This window comes from Osmia lignaria, unplaced genomic scaffold, assembly GCF_051020975.1.
Source record: "Osmia lignaria lignaria isolate PbOS001 unplaced genomic scaffold, iyOsmLign1 scaffold0013, whole genome shotgun sequence".
Lineage (NCBI taxonomy): Eukaryota > Metazoa > Arthropoda > Insecta > Hymenoptera > Megachilidae > Osmia > Osmia lignaria.
The window spans coordinates 2243679-2261038 of record NW_027478167.1 but is presented as its reverse complement, the minus strand read 5'-3'; positions in this window follow the sequence as shown (position 1 = coordinate 2261038).

Below are 17360 nucleotides of genomic sequence, written 5' to 3'. Positions count from 1 at the left end.
CTGCAAATTCCACTTCCAGCTTAGCTGTGCAGAAGAAGAACAACAAGAAGAAGAAATATCTCGAAATATGTCCGTCAGGCCCCTTCCCTTGAGATAAATCTGCATATATCTCGGAAGCGAAGCGAGCTATGGCAAAATGTTAAGAGACCTTTTTGGTAGAGAATTATGTTTCCTACTTTTTATGTTCTATGATATTTTTTGATCAGATGCGTAGTTCTCGAGATATATCAAGATATTTAAAAGTTCCGAAGCCGCACCAACATAATAGAGATACCGAAACACCGTGGCCCCTTTCTTCGAGATAACTCTGCGCTATTGCGAGCTGCAAATGCCACTTCCAGCTTAGCTGTGCAGAAGAAGAACAACAAGAAGAAGAAATATCTCGAAAAATGTCCGTCAGGCCCCTTCCCTTGAGATAAATCTGCAAATATCTCGGAAACGAAGCGAGCTATGGCAAAATGTTAAGAGACCTTATTTGTAGAGAATTAAGTTTCCTACTTTTTATGTTCTATGATATTTTTTGATCAGATGCGTAGTTCTCGAGATATATCAAGATATTTAAAAGTTCCGAAGCCGCCCCAACATAATAGAGATACAGAAACACCGTGGCCCCTTTCTTTGAGATAGCTCTGCGCTATTGCGAGCTGGAAATGCCACTTCCAGTTTAGCTGTGCAGAAGAAGAACAACAAAAAGAGGAAATATCTCGAAATATGTCCGTCAGGCCCCTTCCCTTGAGATATATCTGCAAATATCTCGGAAACGAAACGAGCTATGGCAAAATGTTAAGAGACCTTTTTCGTAGAGAATTATGTTTCCTACAATTTATGTTCTATGATATTTTTTGATCAGATGCGTAGTTCTCGAGATATATCAAGATATTTAAAAGTTCCGAAGCCGCACCAACATAATAGAGATACAGAAACACCGTGGCCCCTTTCTTTGTTATAACTCGGCACTACTGCGAGCTGGAAATGCCACTTCCAGTTTAGCTGTGCAGAAGAAGAACAACAAGAAGAAGAAATATCTCGAAAAATGTCCGTCAGGCCCCTTCCCTTGAGATAAATCTGCAAATATCTCGGAAACGAAGCGAGCTATGGCAAAATGTTAAGAGACCTTATTTGTAGAGAATTAAGTTTCCTACTTTTTATGTTCTATGATATTTTTTGATCAGATGCGTAGTTCTCGAGATATATCAAGATATTTAAAAGTTCCGAAGCCGCACCAACATAATAGAGATACAGAAACACCGTGGCCCCTTTCTTTGAGATAACTCTGCACTATTGCGAGCTGCAAATTCCACTTCCAGCTTAGCTGTGCAGAAGAAGAACAACAAGAAGAAGAAATATCTCGAAATATGTCCGTCAGGCCCCTTCCCTTGAGATAAATCTGCATATATCTCGGAAGCGAAGCGAGCTATGGCAAAATGTTAAGAGACCTTTTTGGTAGAAAATTATGTTTCCTACTTTTTATGTTCTATGATATTTTTTGATCAGATGCGTAGTTCTCGAGATATATCAAGATATTTAAAAGTTCCGAAGCCGCACCAACATAATAGAGATACCGAAACACCGTGGCCCCTTTCTTCGAGATAACTCTGCGCTATTGCGAGCTGCAAATGCCACTTCCAGCTTAGCTGTGCAGAAGAAGAACAACAAGAAGAAGAAATATCTCGAAAAATGTCCGTCAGGCCCCTTCCCTTGAGATAAATCTGCAAATATCTCGGAAACGAAGCGAGCTATGGCAAAATGTTAAGAGACCTTATTTGTAGAGAATTAAGTTTCCTACTTTTTATGTTCTATGATATTTTTTGATCAGATGCGTAGTTCTCGAGATATATCAAGATATTTAAAAGTTCCGAAGCCGCCCCAACATAATAGAGATACAGAAACACCGTGGCCCCTTTCTTTGAGATAGCTCTGCGCTATTGCGAGCTGGAAATGCCACTTCCAGTTTAGCTGTGCAGAAGAAGAACAACAAAAAGAGGAAATATCTCGAAATATGTCCGTCAGGCCCCTTCCCTTGAGATATATCTGCAAATATCTCGGAAACGAAACGAGCTATGGCAAAATGTTAAGAGACCTTTTTCGTAGAGAATTATGTTTCCTACAATTTATGTTCTATGATATTTTTTGATCAGATGCGTAGTTCTCGAGATATATCAAGATATTTAAAAGTTCCGAAGCCGCACCAACATAATAGAGATACAGAAACACCGTGGCCCCTTTCTTTGTGATAACTCGGCACTACTGCGAGCTGGAAATGCCACTTCCAGTTTAGCTGTGCAGAAGAAGAACAACAAGAAGAAGAAATATCTCGAAAAATGTCCGTCAGGCCCCTTCCCTTGAGATAAATCTGCAAATATCTCGGAAACGAAGCGAGCTATGGCAAAATGTTAAGAGACCTTATTTGTAGAGAATTAAGTTTCCTACTTTTTATGTTCTATGATATTTTTTGATCAGATGCGTAGTTCTCGAGATATATCAAGATATTTAAAAGTTCCGAAGCCGCACCAACATAATAGAGATACAGAAACACCGTGGCCCCTTTCTTTGCGATAACTCTGCACTATTGCGAGCTGCAAATGCCACTTCCAGCTTAGCTGTGCAGAAGAAGAACAACAAGAAGAAGAAATATCTCGAAATATGTCCGTCAGGCCCCTTCCCTTGAGATAAATCTGCAAATATCTCGGAAGCGAAGCGAGCTATGGCAAAATGTTAAGAGCCCTTTTCTTGTACAGAATTACGTTTCCTACTTTTTATGTTCTATGATATTTTTCGATCAGAGGCGTAGTTCTCGAGATATATCAAGATATTTAAAAGTTCCGAAGCCGCACCAACATAATAGAGATACAGAAACACCGTGGCCCCTTTCTTCGAGATAACTCTGCACTATTGCGAGCTGCAACTGCCACTTCCAGCTTAGCTGTGCAGAAGAAGAACAACAAGAAGAAGAAATATCTCGAAATATGTCCGTCAGGCCCCTTCCCTTGAGATAAATCTGCAAATATCTCGGAAACGAAGCGAGCTATGGCAAAATGTTAAGAGACCTTATTTGTAGAGAATTAAGTTTCCTACTTTTTATGTTCTATGATATTTTTTGATCAGATGCGTAGTTCTCGAGATATATCAAGATATTTAAAAGCTCCGAAGCTGCGCCAACATAATAGAGGTACAGAAACACCGTGGCCCCTTTCTTTGAGATAACTCTGCACTATTGCGAGCTGCAAATGCCACTTCCAGCTTAGCTGTGCAGAAGAAGAACAACAAGAAGAAGAAATATCTCGAAATATGTCCGTCAGGCCCCTTCCCTTGAGATAAATCTGCAAATATCTCGGAAACGAAGCGAGCTATGGCAAAATGTTAAGAGACCTTATTTGTAGAGAATTAAGTTTCCTACTTTTTATGTTCTATGATATTTTTTGATCAGGTGCGTTGTTCTCGAGATATATCGAGATATTTAAAAGTTCCGAAGCCGCACCAACATAATAGAGATACAGAAACACCGTGGCCCCTTTCTTTGAGACAACTCTGCACTATTGCGAGCTGCAAATGCCACTTCCAGCTTAGCTGTGCAGAAGAAGAACAACAAGAAGAAGGAATATCTCGAAATATGTCCGTCAGGCCCCTTCCCTTGAGATAAATCTGCAACTATCTCGGAAACGAAGCGAGCTATGGCAAAATGTTAAGAGACCTTTTTTGTAGAGAATTATGTTTCCTACACGCTATGTTCTATGGTATTTTTTGATCAGAAGCGTAGTTTTCGAGATATATAGAGATATTTAAAAGTTCCGAAGCCGCACCAACATAATAGAGATACGGAAACACGTGGCCCCTTTCTTTGAGATAACTCTGCACTATTGCGAGCTGCAAATGCCACTTCCAGCTTAGCTGTGCAGAAGAAGAACAACAAGAAGAAGAAATATCTCGAAATATGTCCGTCAGGCCCCTTCCCTCGAGATAAATCTGCAAATATCTCGGAAACGAAGCGAGCTATGGCAAAATGTTAAGAGACCTTTTTTGTAGAGAATTAAGTTTCCTACTTTTTATGCTCTACGATATTTTTTGATCGGATGCGTAGTTCTCGAGATATATCAAGATATTTAAAAAATCCGAAGCGGCACCAACATAATAGAGATACAGAAACACCGTGGCCCCTTTCTTTGAGATAACTCTGCACTATTGCGAGCTGTAAATGCCACGTCCAGCTTAGCTGTGCAGATTGAAGAACAACAAGAAGAAGAAATATCTCGAAATATGTCCGTCAGGCCCCTTCCCTCGAGATAAATCTGCAAATATCTCGGAAACGAAGGGACCTATGGCAAAATGTTAAGAGACCTTTTTTGTAGAGAATAAAGTTTCCTACTTTTTATGTTCTATGATATTTTTTGATCGGATGCGTAGTTCTCGAGATATATCAAGATATTTAAAAAATCCGAAGCCGCACCAACATAATAGAGATACAGAAACACCGTGGCCCCTTTCTTTGAGATAACTCTGCACTATTGCGAGCTGTAAATGCCACGTCCAGCTTAGCTGTGCAGATTGAAGAACAACAAGAAGAAGAAATATCTCGAAATATGTCCGTCAGGCCCCTTCCCTCGAGATAAATCTGCAAATATCTCGGAAACGAAGGGAGCTATGGCAAAATGTTAAGAGACCTTTTTTGTAGAGAATTAAGTTTCCTACTTTTTATGTTCTATGATATTTTTTGATCGGATGCGTAGCTCTCGAGATATATCAAGATATTTAAAAGTTCCGAAGCCGCACCAACATAATAGAGATACAGAAACACCGTGGCCCCTTTCTTTGAGATAACTCTGCACTATTGCGAGCTGCAAATGCCACTTCCAGCTTAGCTGTGCAGAAGAAGAACAACAAGAAGAAGAAATATCTCGAAATATGTCCGTCAGACCCCTTCCCTTGAGATAAATCTGCAAATATCTCGGAAACGAAGCGAGCTATGGCAAAATGTTGAGAGACCTTTTTTGTAGAGAATTATGTTTCCCACAATTTACTTTCTATGATATTTTTTGATCAGAAGCGTAGTTTTCGAGATATATCGAGATATTTAAAAGATCCGAAGCCGCACCAACATAATAGAGATACAGAAACACCGTGGCCCCTTTCTTCGAGATAACTCTGCACTATTGCGAGCTGCAACTGCCACTTCCAGCTTAGCTGTGCAGAAGAAGACCAACAAGAAGAAGAAATATCTCGAAATATGTCCGTCAGGCCCCTTCCCTTGAGATAAATCTGCAAATATCTCGGAAACGAAGCGAGCTATGGCAAAATGTTAAGAGACCTTATTTGTGGAGAATTAAGTTTCCTACTTTTTATGTTCTATGATATTATTTGATCAGATGCGTAGTTCTCGAGATATATCAAGATATTTAAAAGTTCCGAAGCCGCACCAACATAATAGAGATACAGAAACACCGTGGCCCCTTTCTTTGAGATAACTCTGCACTATTGCGAGCTGCAAATGCCACTTCCAGCTTAGCTGTGCAGAAGAAGAACAACAAGAAGAAGAAATATCTCGAAATATGTCCGTCAGGCCCCTTCCCTTGAGATATATCTGCAAATATCTCGGAAACGAAGGGAGCTATGGCAAAATGTTAAGAGACCTTTTTTGTAGAGAATTAGGTTTCCTACTTTTTATGTTCTATGATATTTTTTGATCGGATGCGTAGCTCTCGAGATATATCAAGATATTTAAAAGTTCCGAATCCGCACCAACATAATAGAGATACAGAAACACCGTGGCCCCTTTCTTTGAGATAACTCTGCACTATTGCGAGCTGCAAATGCCACTTCCAGCTTAGCTGTGCAGAAGAAGAACAACAAGAAGAAGAAATATCTCGAAATATGTCCGTCAGGCCCCTTCCCTTGAGATAAATCTGCATATATCTCGGAAGCGAAGCGAGCTATGGCAAAATGTTAAGAGACCTTTTTGATAGAGAATTATGTTTCCTACAATTTATGTTCTATGATATTTTTTGATCAGAAGCGTAGTTTTCGAGATATATCAAGATATTTAAAAGTTCCGAAGCCGCACCAACATAATAGAGATACAGAAACACCGTGGCCCCTTTCTTTGTGATAACTCGGCACTACTGCGAGCTGGAAATGCCACTTCCAGTTTAGCTGTGCAGAAGAAGAACAACAAGAAGAAGAAATATCTCGAAATATGTCCGTCAGGCCCCTTCCCTTGAGATAAATCTGCAAGTATCTTGGAAACGAAGCGAGCTATGGCAAAATGTTAAGAGACCTTTTTTGTAGAGAATTAAGTTTCCTACTTTTTATGTTCTATGATATTTTTTGATCAGATGCGTAGTTCTCGAGATATATCAAGATATTTAAAAGTTCCGAAGCCGCACCAACATAATAGAGATACCGAAACACCGTGGCCCCTTTCTTCGAGATAACTCTGCACTATTGCGAGCTGCAAATGCCACTTCCAGCTTAGCTGTGCAGAAGAAGAACAACAAGAAGAAGAAATATCTCGAAAAATGTCCGTCAGGCCCCTTCCCTTGAGATAAATCTGCAAATATCTCGGAAACGAAGCGAGCTATGGCAAAATGTTAAGAGACCTTATTTGTAGAGAATTAAGTTTCCTACTTTTTACGTTCTATGATATTTTTTGATCAGATGCGTAGTTCTCGAGATATATCAAGATATTTAAAAGTTCCGAAGCCGCACCAACATAATAGAGATACAGAAACACCGTGGCCCCTTTCTTTGAGATAGCTCTGCGCTATTGCGAGCTGGAAATGCCACTTCCAGTTTAGCTGTGCAGAAGAAGAACAACAAAAAGAGGAAATATCTCGAAATATGTCCGTCAGGCCCCTTCCCTTGAGATATATCTGCAAATATCTCGGAAACGAAACGAGCTATGGCAAAATGTTAAGAGACCTTTTTCGTAGAGAATTATGTTTCCTACAATTTATGTTCTATGATATTTTTTGATCAGATGCGTAGTTCTCGAGATATATCAAGATATTTAAAAGTTCCGAAGCCGCACCAACATAATAGAGATACAGAAACACCGTGGCCCCTTTCTTTGTGATAACTCGGCACTACTGCGAGCTGGAAATGCCACTTCCAGTTTAGCTGTGCAGAAGAAGAACAACAAGAAGAAGAAATATCTCGAAATATGTCCGTCAGGCCCCTTCCCTTGAGATAAATCTGCAAGTATCTTGGAAACGAAGCGAGCTATGGCAAAATGTTAAGAGACCTTTTTTGTAGAGAATTAAGTTTCCTACTTTTTATGTTCTATGATATTTTTTGATCAGATGCGTAGTTCTCGAGATATATCAAGATATTTAAAAGTTCCGAAGCCGCACCAACATAATAGAGATACAGAAACACCGTGGCCCCTTTCTTCGAGATAACTCTGCACTATTGCGAGCTGCAAATGCCACTTCCAGCTTAGCTGTGCAGAAGAAGAACAACAAGAAGAAGAAATATCTCGAAAAATGTCCGTCAGGCCCCTTCCCTTGAGATAAATCTGCAAATATCTCGGAAACGAAGCGAGCTATGGCAAAATGTTAAGAGACCTTATTTGTAGAGAATTACGTTTCCTACTTTTTATGTTCTATGATATTTTTTGATCAGATGCGTAGTTCTCGAGATATATCAAGATATTTAAAAGTTCCGAAGCCGCACCAACATAATAGAGATACAGAAACACCGTGGCCCCTTTCTTCGAGATAACTCTGCACTATTGCGAGCTGCAACTGCCACTTCCAGCTTAGCTGTGCAGAAGAAGACCAACAAGAAGAAGAAATATCTCGAAATATGTCCGTCAGGCCCCTTCCCTTGAGATAAATCTGCAAATATCTCGGAAACGAAGCGAGCTATGGCAAAATGTTAAGAGACCTTATTTGTAGAGAATTAAGTTTCCTACTTTTTATGTTCTATGATATTTTTTGATCAGATGCGTAGTTCTCGAGATATATCAAAATATTTAAAAGTTCCGAAGCCGCACCAACATAATAGAGATACAGAAACACCGTGGCCCCTTTCTTTGAGATAACTCTGCACTATTGCGAGCTGTAAATGCCACGTCCAGCTTAGCTGTGCAGATTGAAGAACAACAAGAAGAAGAAATATCTCGAAATATGTCCGTCAGGCCCCTTCCCTCGAGATAAATCTGCAAATATCTCGGAAACGAAGCGAGCTATGGCAAAATGTTAAGAGACCTTTTTTGTAGAGAATTAAGTTTCCTACTTTTTATGTTCTATGATATTTTTTGATCGGATGCGTAGCTCTCGAGATATATCAAGATATTTAAAAGTTCCGAAGCCGCACCAACATAATAGAGATACAGAAACACCGTGGCCCCATTCTTTGAGATAACTCTGCACTATTGCGAGCTGCAAATGCCACTTCCAGCTTAGCTGTGCAGAAGAAGAACAACAAGAAGAAGAAATATCTCGAAATATGTCCGTCAGACCCCTTCCCTTGAGATAAATCTGCAAATATCTCGGAAACGAAGCGAGCTATGGCAAAATGTTGAGAGACCTTTTTTGTAGAGAATTATGTTTCCCACAATTTACGTTCTATGATATTTTTTGATCAGAAGCGTAGTTTTCGAGATATATCGAGATATTTAAATGATCCGAAGCCGCACCAACATAATAGAGATACAGAAACACCGTGGCCCCTTTCTTCGAGATAACTCTGCACTATTGCGAGCTGCAACTGCCACTTCCAGCTTAGCTGTGCAGAAGAAGACCAACAAGAAGAAGAAATATCTCGAAATATGTCCGTCAGGCCCCTTCCCTTGAGATAAATCTGCAAATATCTCGGAAACGGAGCGAGCTATGGCAAAATGTTAAGAGACCTTATTTGTAGAGAATTAAGTTTCCTACTTTTTATGTTCTATGATATTTTTTGATCAGATGCGTAGTTCTCGAGATATATCAAGATATTTAAAAGTTCCGAAGCCGCACCAACATAATAGAGATACAGAAACACCGTGGCCCCTTTCTTTGAGATAACTCTGCACTATTGCGAGCTGTAAATGCCACGTCCAGCTTAGCTGTGCAGATTGAAGAACAACAAGAAGAAGAAATATCTCGAAATATGTCCGTCAGGCCCCTTCCCTCGAGATAAATCTGCAAATATCTCGGAAACGAAGCGAGCTATGGCAAAATGTTAAGAGACCTTTTTTGTAGAGAATTAAGTTTCCTACTTTTTATGTTCTATGATATTTTTTGATCGGATGCGTAGCTCTCGAGATATATCAAGATATTTAAAAGTTCCGAAGCCGCACCAACATAATAGAGATACAGAAACACCGTGGCCCCTTTCTTTGAGATAACTCTGCACTATTGCGAGCTGCAAATGCCACTTCCAGCTTAGCTGTGCAGAAGAAGAACAACAAGAAGAAGAAATATCTCGAAATATGTCCGTCAGGCCCCTTCCCTTGAGATAAATCTGCATATATCTCGGAAGCGAAGCGAGCTATGGCAAAATGTTAAGAAACCTTTTTTGTAGAGAATTATGTTTCCTACAATTTATGTTCTATGATATTTTTTGATCAGAAGCGTAGTTTTCGAGATATATCAAGATATTTAAAAGTTCCGAAGCCGCACCAACATAATAGAGATACAGAAACACCGTGGCCCCTTTCTTTCAGACAACTCTGCACTATTGCGAGCTGGAAATGCCACTTCCAGTTTAGCTGTGCAGAAGAAGAACAACAAGAAGAAGAAATATCTCGAAATATGTCCGTCAGGCCCCTTCCCTTGAGATAAATCTGCAAGTATCTTGGAAACGAAGCGAGCTATGGCAAAATGTTAAGAGACCTTTTTTGTAGAGAATTAAGTTTCCTACTTTTTGTGTTCTATGATATTTTTTGATCAGATGCGTAGTTCTCGAGATATATCAAGATATTTAAAAGTTCCGAAGCCGCACCAACATAATAGAGATACAGAAACACCGTGGCCCCTTTCTTCGAGATAACTCTGCACTATTGCGAGCTGCAAATGCCACTTCCAGCTTAGCTGTGCAGAAGAAGAACAACAAGAAGAAGAAATATCTCGAAAAATGTCCGTCAGGCCCCTTCCCTTGAGATAAATCTGCAAATATCTCGGAAACGAAGCGAGCTATGGCAAAATGTTAAGAGACCTTATTTGTAGAGAATTAAGTTTCCTACTTTTTATGTTCTATGATATTTTTTGATCAGATGCGTAGTTCTCGAGATATATCAAGATATTTAAAAGTTCCGAAGCCGCACCAACATAATAGAGATACAGAAACACCGTGGCTCCTTTCTTTTAGATAACTCTGCCCTATTGCGACCTGGAAATGCCACTTCCAGTTTAGCTGTGCAGAAGAAGAACAACAAGAAGAAGAAATATCTCGAAATAAGTCCGTTAGGCCCCTTCCCTTGAGATAAATCTGCAAATATCTCGGAAACGAAGCGAGCTATGGCAAAATGTTAAGAGACCTTTTTTGTAGAGAATTAAGTTTCCTACGTTTTAGGTTGTATGATATTTTTTGATCAGATGCGTAGTTCTCGAGATATATCAAGATATTTAAAAGTTCCGAAGCCGCACCAACATAATAGAGATACAGAAACACCGTGGCCCCTCTCTTTGAGATAACTCTGCACTATTGCGAGCTGCAAATGCCACTTCCAGTTTAGCTGTGCAGAAGAAGAACAACAAGAAGAAGAAATATCTCGAAATATGTCCGTTAGGCCCCTTCCCTTGAGATAAATCGGCAAGTATCTCGGAAACGAAGCGAGCTATGGCAAAATGTTGAGAGACCTTTTTTGTAGAGAATTAAGTTTCCTACTTTTTATGTTCTATGATATTTTTTGATCAGATGCGTAGATCTCGAGATATATCAAGATATTTAAAAGTTCCGAAGCCGCACCAACATAATAGAGATACAGAAACACCGTGGCCCCTTTCTTTGAGATAACTCTGCACTATTGCGAGCTGCAAATGCCACTTCCAGCTTAGCTGTGCAGAAGAAGAACAACAAGAAGAAGAAATATCTCGAAATATGTCCGTCAGGCCCCTTCCCTTGAGATAAATCGGCAAGTATCTCGGAAACGAAGCGAGCTATGGCAAAATGTTGAGAGACCTTTTTTGTAGAGAATTAAGTTTCCTACTTTTTATGTTCTATGATATTTTTTGATCAGATGCGTAGATCTCGAGATATATCAAGATATTTAAAAGTTCCGAAGCCGCACCAACATAATAGAGATACAGAAACACCGTGGCCCCTTTCTTTGAGATAACTCTGCACTATTGCGAGCTGCAAATGCCACTTCCAGCTTAGCTGTGCAGAAGAAGAACAACAAGAAGAAGAAATATCTCGAAATATGTCCGTCAGGCCCCTTCCCTTGAGATAAATCTGCAAATATCTCGGAAACGAAGCGAGCTATGGCAAAATGTTAAGAGACCTTTTTTGTATGGAATTATGTTTCCTACTTTTTATGTTCTATGATATTTTTTGATCAGACGCGTAGTTCTCGAGATATATCAAGATATTTAAAAGTTCCGAAGCCGCACCAACATAATAGAGATACAGAAACACCGTGGCTCCTTTCTTTTAGATAACTCTGCACTATTGCGACCTGGAAATGCCACTTCCAGTTTAGCTGTGCGGAAGAAGAACAACAAGAAGAAGAAATATCTCGAAATAAGTCCGTTAGGCCCCTTCCCTTGAGATAAATCTGCAAATATCTCGGAAACGAAGCGAGCTATGGCAAAATGTTAAGAGACCTTTTCTGTAGAGAATTAAGTTTCCTACGTTTTATGTTGTATGATATTTTTTGATCAGATGCGTAGTTCTCGAGATATATCAAGATATTTAAAAGTTCCGAAGCCGCACCAACATAATAGAGATACAGAAACACCGTGGCCCCTTTCTTTGAGATAACTCTGTACTAGTGCGAGCCGCAAATGCCACTTCCAGCTTAGCTGTGCAGAAGAAGAACAACAAGAAGAAGAAATATCACGAAATATGTCCGTTAGGCCCCTTCCCTTGAGATAAATCTGCAAATATCTCGGAAACGAAGCGAGCTATGGCAAAATGGTAAGAGACCTTTTTTGTAGCGAATTAAGTTTCCTACTTTTTATGTTTTATGATATTTTTTGATCAGATGCGTAGTTCTCGAGATATATCAAGATATTTAAAAGTTCCGAAGCCGCACCAACATAATAGAGATACAGAAACACCGTGGCCCCTCTCTTTGAGATAACTCTGCACAACTGCGAGCTGCAAATGCCACTTCCAGCTCAGCTGTGCAGAAGAAGAACAACAAGAAGAAGAAATATCTCGAAATATGTCCGTCAGGCCCCTTCCCTTGAGATAAATCTGCAAATATCTCGGAAACGAAGCGAGCTATTGCAAAATGTTAAGAGACCTTTTTTGTAGAGAATTGAGTTTCCTACTTTTTATGTTCTATGATATTTTTTGATCAGATGCGCAGTTCTCGAGATATATCAAGATATTTAAAAGTTAAGAAGCCGCACCAACATAATAGAGATACAGAAACACCGTGGCCCCTTTCTTTGAGATAACTCTGCACTAATGCGAGCTGCAAATGCCACTTCCAGCTTAGCTGTGCAGAAGAAGAACAACAAGAAGAAGAAATATCTCGAAATGTGTCCGTCAGGCCCCTTCCCTTGAGATAAATCTGCAAATATCTCGGAAACGAAGAGAGCTATGGCAAAATGTTAAGAGACCTTTTTTGTAGAGAATTAAGTTTCCTACTTTTTATGTTCTATGATATTTTTTGATCAGATGCGTAGTTCTCGAGATATATCAAGATATTTAAAAGTTCCGAAGCCGCACCAACATAATAGAGATACAGAAACACCGTGGCCCCTTTCTTTGAGATAACTCTGTACTATTGCGAGCTGGAAATGCCACTTCCAGTTTAGCTGTGCAGAAGAAGAACAACAAGAAGAAGAAATATCTCGAAATATGTCCGTTAGGCCCCTTCCCTTGAGATAAATCTGCAAATATCTCGGAAACGAAGCGAGCTATGGCAAAATGTTAAGATACGTTTTTTGTAGAGAATTATGTTTCCTACAATTTATGTTCTATGATATTTTTTGATCAGAAGCGTAGTTTTCGAGATATATCGAGATATTTAAAAGTTCCGAAGCAGCACCAACATAATAGAGATACAGAAACACCGTGGCCCCTCTCTTTGAGATAACTCTGCACTATTGCGAGCTGGAAATGCCACTTCCAGTTTAGCTGTGCAGAAGAAGAACAACAAGAAGAAGAAATATCTCGAAATATGTCCGTCAGGCCCCTTCCCTTGAGATAAATCTGCAAGTATCTTGGAAACGAAGCGAGCTATGGCAAAATGTTAAGAGACCTTTTTTGTAGAGAATTAAGTTTCCTACGTTTTAGGTTGTATGATATTTTTTGATCAGATGCGTAGTTCTCGAGATATATCAAGATATTTAAAAGTTCCGAAGCCGCACCAACATAATAGAGATACAGAAACACCGTGGCCCCTCTCTTTGAGATAACTCTGCACTATTGCGAGCTGCAAATGCCACTTCCAGTTTAGCTGTGCAGAAGAAGAACAACAAGAAGAAGAAATATCTCGAAATATGTCCGTTAGGCCCCTTCCCTTGAGATAAATCGGCAAGTATCTCGGAAACGAAGCGAGCTATGGCAAAATGTTGAGAGACCTTTTTTGTAGAGAATTAAGTTTCCTACTTTTTATGTTCTATGATATTTTTTGATCAGATGCGTAGATCTCGAGATATATCAAGATATTTAAAAGTTCCGAAGCCGCACCAACATAATAGAGATACAGAAACACCGTGGCCCCTTTCTTTGAGATAACTCTGCACTATTGCGAGCTGCAAATGCCACTTCCAGCTTAGCTGTGCAGAAGAAGAACAACAAGAAGAAGAAATATCTCGAAATATGTCCGTCAGGCCCCTTCCCTTGAGATAAGTCGGCAAGTATCTCGGAAACGAAGCGAGCTATGGCAAAATGTTGAGAGACCTTTTTTGTAGAGAATTAAGTTTCCTACTTTTTATGTTCTATGATATTTTTTGATCAGATGCGTAGATCTCGAGATATATCAAGATATTTAAAAGTTCCGAAGCCGCACCAACATAATAGAGATACAGAAACACCGTGGCCCCTTTCTTTGAGATAACTCTGCACTATTGCGAGCTGCAAATGCCACTTCCAGCTTAGCTGTGCAGAAGAAGAACAACAAGAAGAAGAAATATCTCGAAATATGTCCGTCAGGCCCCTTCCCTTGAGATAAATCTGCAAATATCTCGGAAACGAAGCGAGCTATGGCAAAATGTTAAGAGACCTTTTTTGTATGGAATTATGTTTCCTACTTTTTATGTTGTATGATATTTTTTGATCAGACGCGTAGTTCTCGAGATATATCAAGATATTTAAAAGTTCCGAAGCCGCACCAACATAATAGAGATACAGAAACACCGTGGCCCCTCTCTTTGAGATAACTCTGCACTATTGCGTGCTGCAAATGCCACTTCCAGTTTAGCTGTGCAGAAGAAGAACAACAAGAAGAAGAAATATCTCGAAATATGTCCGTTAGGCCCCTTCCCTTGAGATAAATCGGCAAGTATCTCGGAAACGAAGCGAGCTATGGCAAAATGTTGAGAGACCTTTTTTGTAGAGAATTAAGTTTCCTACTTTTTATGTTCTATGATATTTTTTGATCAGATGCGTAGATCTCGAGATATATCAAGATATTTAAAAGTTCCGAAGCCGCACCAACATAATAGAGATACAGAAACACCGTGGCCCCTTTCTTTGAGATAACTCTGCACTATTGCGAGCTGCAAATGCCACTTCCAGCTTAGCTGTGCAGAAGAAGAACAACAAGAAGAAGAAATATCTCGAAATATGTCCGTCAGGCCCCTTCCCTTGAGATAAATCTGCAAATATCTCGGAAACGAAGCGAGCTATGGCAAAATGTTAAGAGACCTTTTTTGTATGGAATTATGTTTCCTACTTTTTATGTTCTATGATATTTTTTGATCAGACGCGTAGTTCTCGAGATATATCAAGATATTTAAAAGTTCCGAAGCCGCACCAACATAATAGAGATACAGAAACACCGTGGCTCCTTTCTTTTAGATAACTCTGCACTATTGCGACCTGGAAATGCCACTTCCAGTTTAGCTGTGCGGAAGAAGAACAACAAGAAGAAGAAATATCTCGAAATAAGTCCGTTAGGCCCCTTCCCTTGAGATAAATCTGCAAATATCTCGGAAACGAAGCGAGCTATGGCAAAATGTTAAGAGACCTTTTCTGTAGAGAATTAAGTTTCCTACGTTTTATGTTGTATGATATTTTTTGATCAGATGCGTAGTTCTCGAGATATATCAAGATATTTAAAAGTTCCGAAGCCGCACCAACATAATAGAGATACAGAAACACCGTGGCCCCTTTCTTTGAGATAACTCTGTACTAGTGCGAGCCGCAAATGCCACTTCCAGCTTAGCTGTGCAGAAGAAGAACAACAAGAAGAAGAAATATCACGAAATATGTCCGTTAGGCCCCTTCCCTTGAGATAAATCTGCAAATATCTCGGAAACGAAGCGAGCTATGGCAAAATGGTAAGAGACCTTTTTTGTAGCGAATTAAGTTTCCTACTTTTTATGTTTTATGATATTTTTTGATCAGATGCGTAGTTCTCGAGATATATCAAGATATTTAAAAGTTCCGAAGCCGCACCAACATAATAGAGATACAGAAACACCGTGGCCCCTCTCTTTGAGATAACTCTGCACAACTGCGAGCTGCAAATGCCACTTCCAGCTCAGCTGTGCAGAAGAAGAACAACAAGAAGAAGAAATATCTCGAAATATGTCCGTCAGGCCCCTTCCCTTGAGATAAATCTGCAAATATCTCGGAAACGAAGCGAGCTATTGCAAAATGTTAAGAGACCTTTTTTGTAGAGAATTGAGTTTCCTACTTTTTATGTTCTATGATATTTTTTGATCAGATGCGCAGTTCTCGAGATATATCAAGATATTTAAAAGTTAAGAAGCCGCACCAACATAATAGAGATACAGAAACACCGTGGCCCCTTTCTTTGAGATAACTCTGCACTAATGCGAGCTGCAAATGCCACTTCCAGCTTAGCTGTGCAGAAGAAGAACAACAAGAAGAAGAAATATCTCGAAATGTGTCCGTCAGGCCCCTTCCCTTGAGATAAATCTGCAAATATCTCGGAAACGAAGCGAGCTATTGCAAAATGTTAAGAGACCTTTTTTGTAGAGAATTGAGTTTCCTACTTTTTATGTTCTATGATATTTTTTGATCAGATGCGTAGTTCTCGAGATATATCAAGATATTTAAAAGTTCCGAAGCCGCACCAACATAATAGAGATACAGAAACACCGTGGCCCCTTTCTTTGAGATAACTCTGTACTATTGCGAGCTGGAAATGCCACTTCCAGTTTAGCTGTGCAGAAGAAGAACAACAAGAAGAAGAAATATCTCGAAATATGTCCGTTAGGCCCCTTCCCTTGAGATAAATCTGCAAATATCTCGGAAACGAAGCGAGCTATGGCAAAATGTTAAGATACGTTTTTTGTAGAGAATTATGTTTCCTACAATTTATGTTCTATGATATTTTTTGATCAGAAGCGTAGTTTTCGAGATATATCGAGATATTTAAAAGTTCCGAAGCAGCACCAACATAATAGAGATACAGAAACACCGTGGCCCCTCTCTTTGAGATAACTCTGCACTATTGCGAGCTGGAAATGCCACTTCCAGTTTAGCTGTGCAGAAGAAGAACAACAAGAAGAAGAAATATCTCGAAATATGTCCGTCAGGCCCCTTCCCTTGAGATAAATCTGCAAGTATCTTGGAAACGAAGCGAGCTATGGCAAAATGTTAAGAGACCTTTTTTGTAGAGAATTAAGTTTCCTACGTTTTAGGTTGTATGATATTTTTTGATCAGATGCGTAGTTCTCGAGATATATCAAGATATTTAAAAGTTCCGAAGCAGCACCAACATAATAGAGATACAGAAACACCGTGGCCCCTCTCTTTGAGATAACTCTGCACTATTGCGAGCTGGAAATGCCACTTCCAGTTTAGCTGTGCAGAAGAAGAACAACAAGAAGAAGAAATATCTCGAAATATGTCCGTCAGGCCCCTTCCCTTGAGATAAATCTGCAAATATCTCGGAAACGAAGCGAGCTATGGCAAAATGTTGAGAGACGTTTTTTGTAGCGAATTATGTTTCCTACAATTTATGTTCTATGATATTTTTTGATCAGAAGCGTAGTTTTCGAGATATATCGAGATATTTAAAAGTTCCGAAGCAGCACCAACATAATAGAGATACAGAAACACCGTGGCCC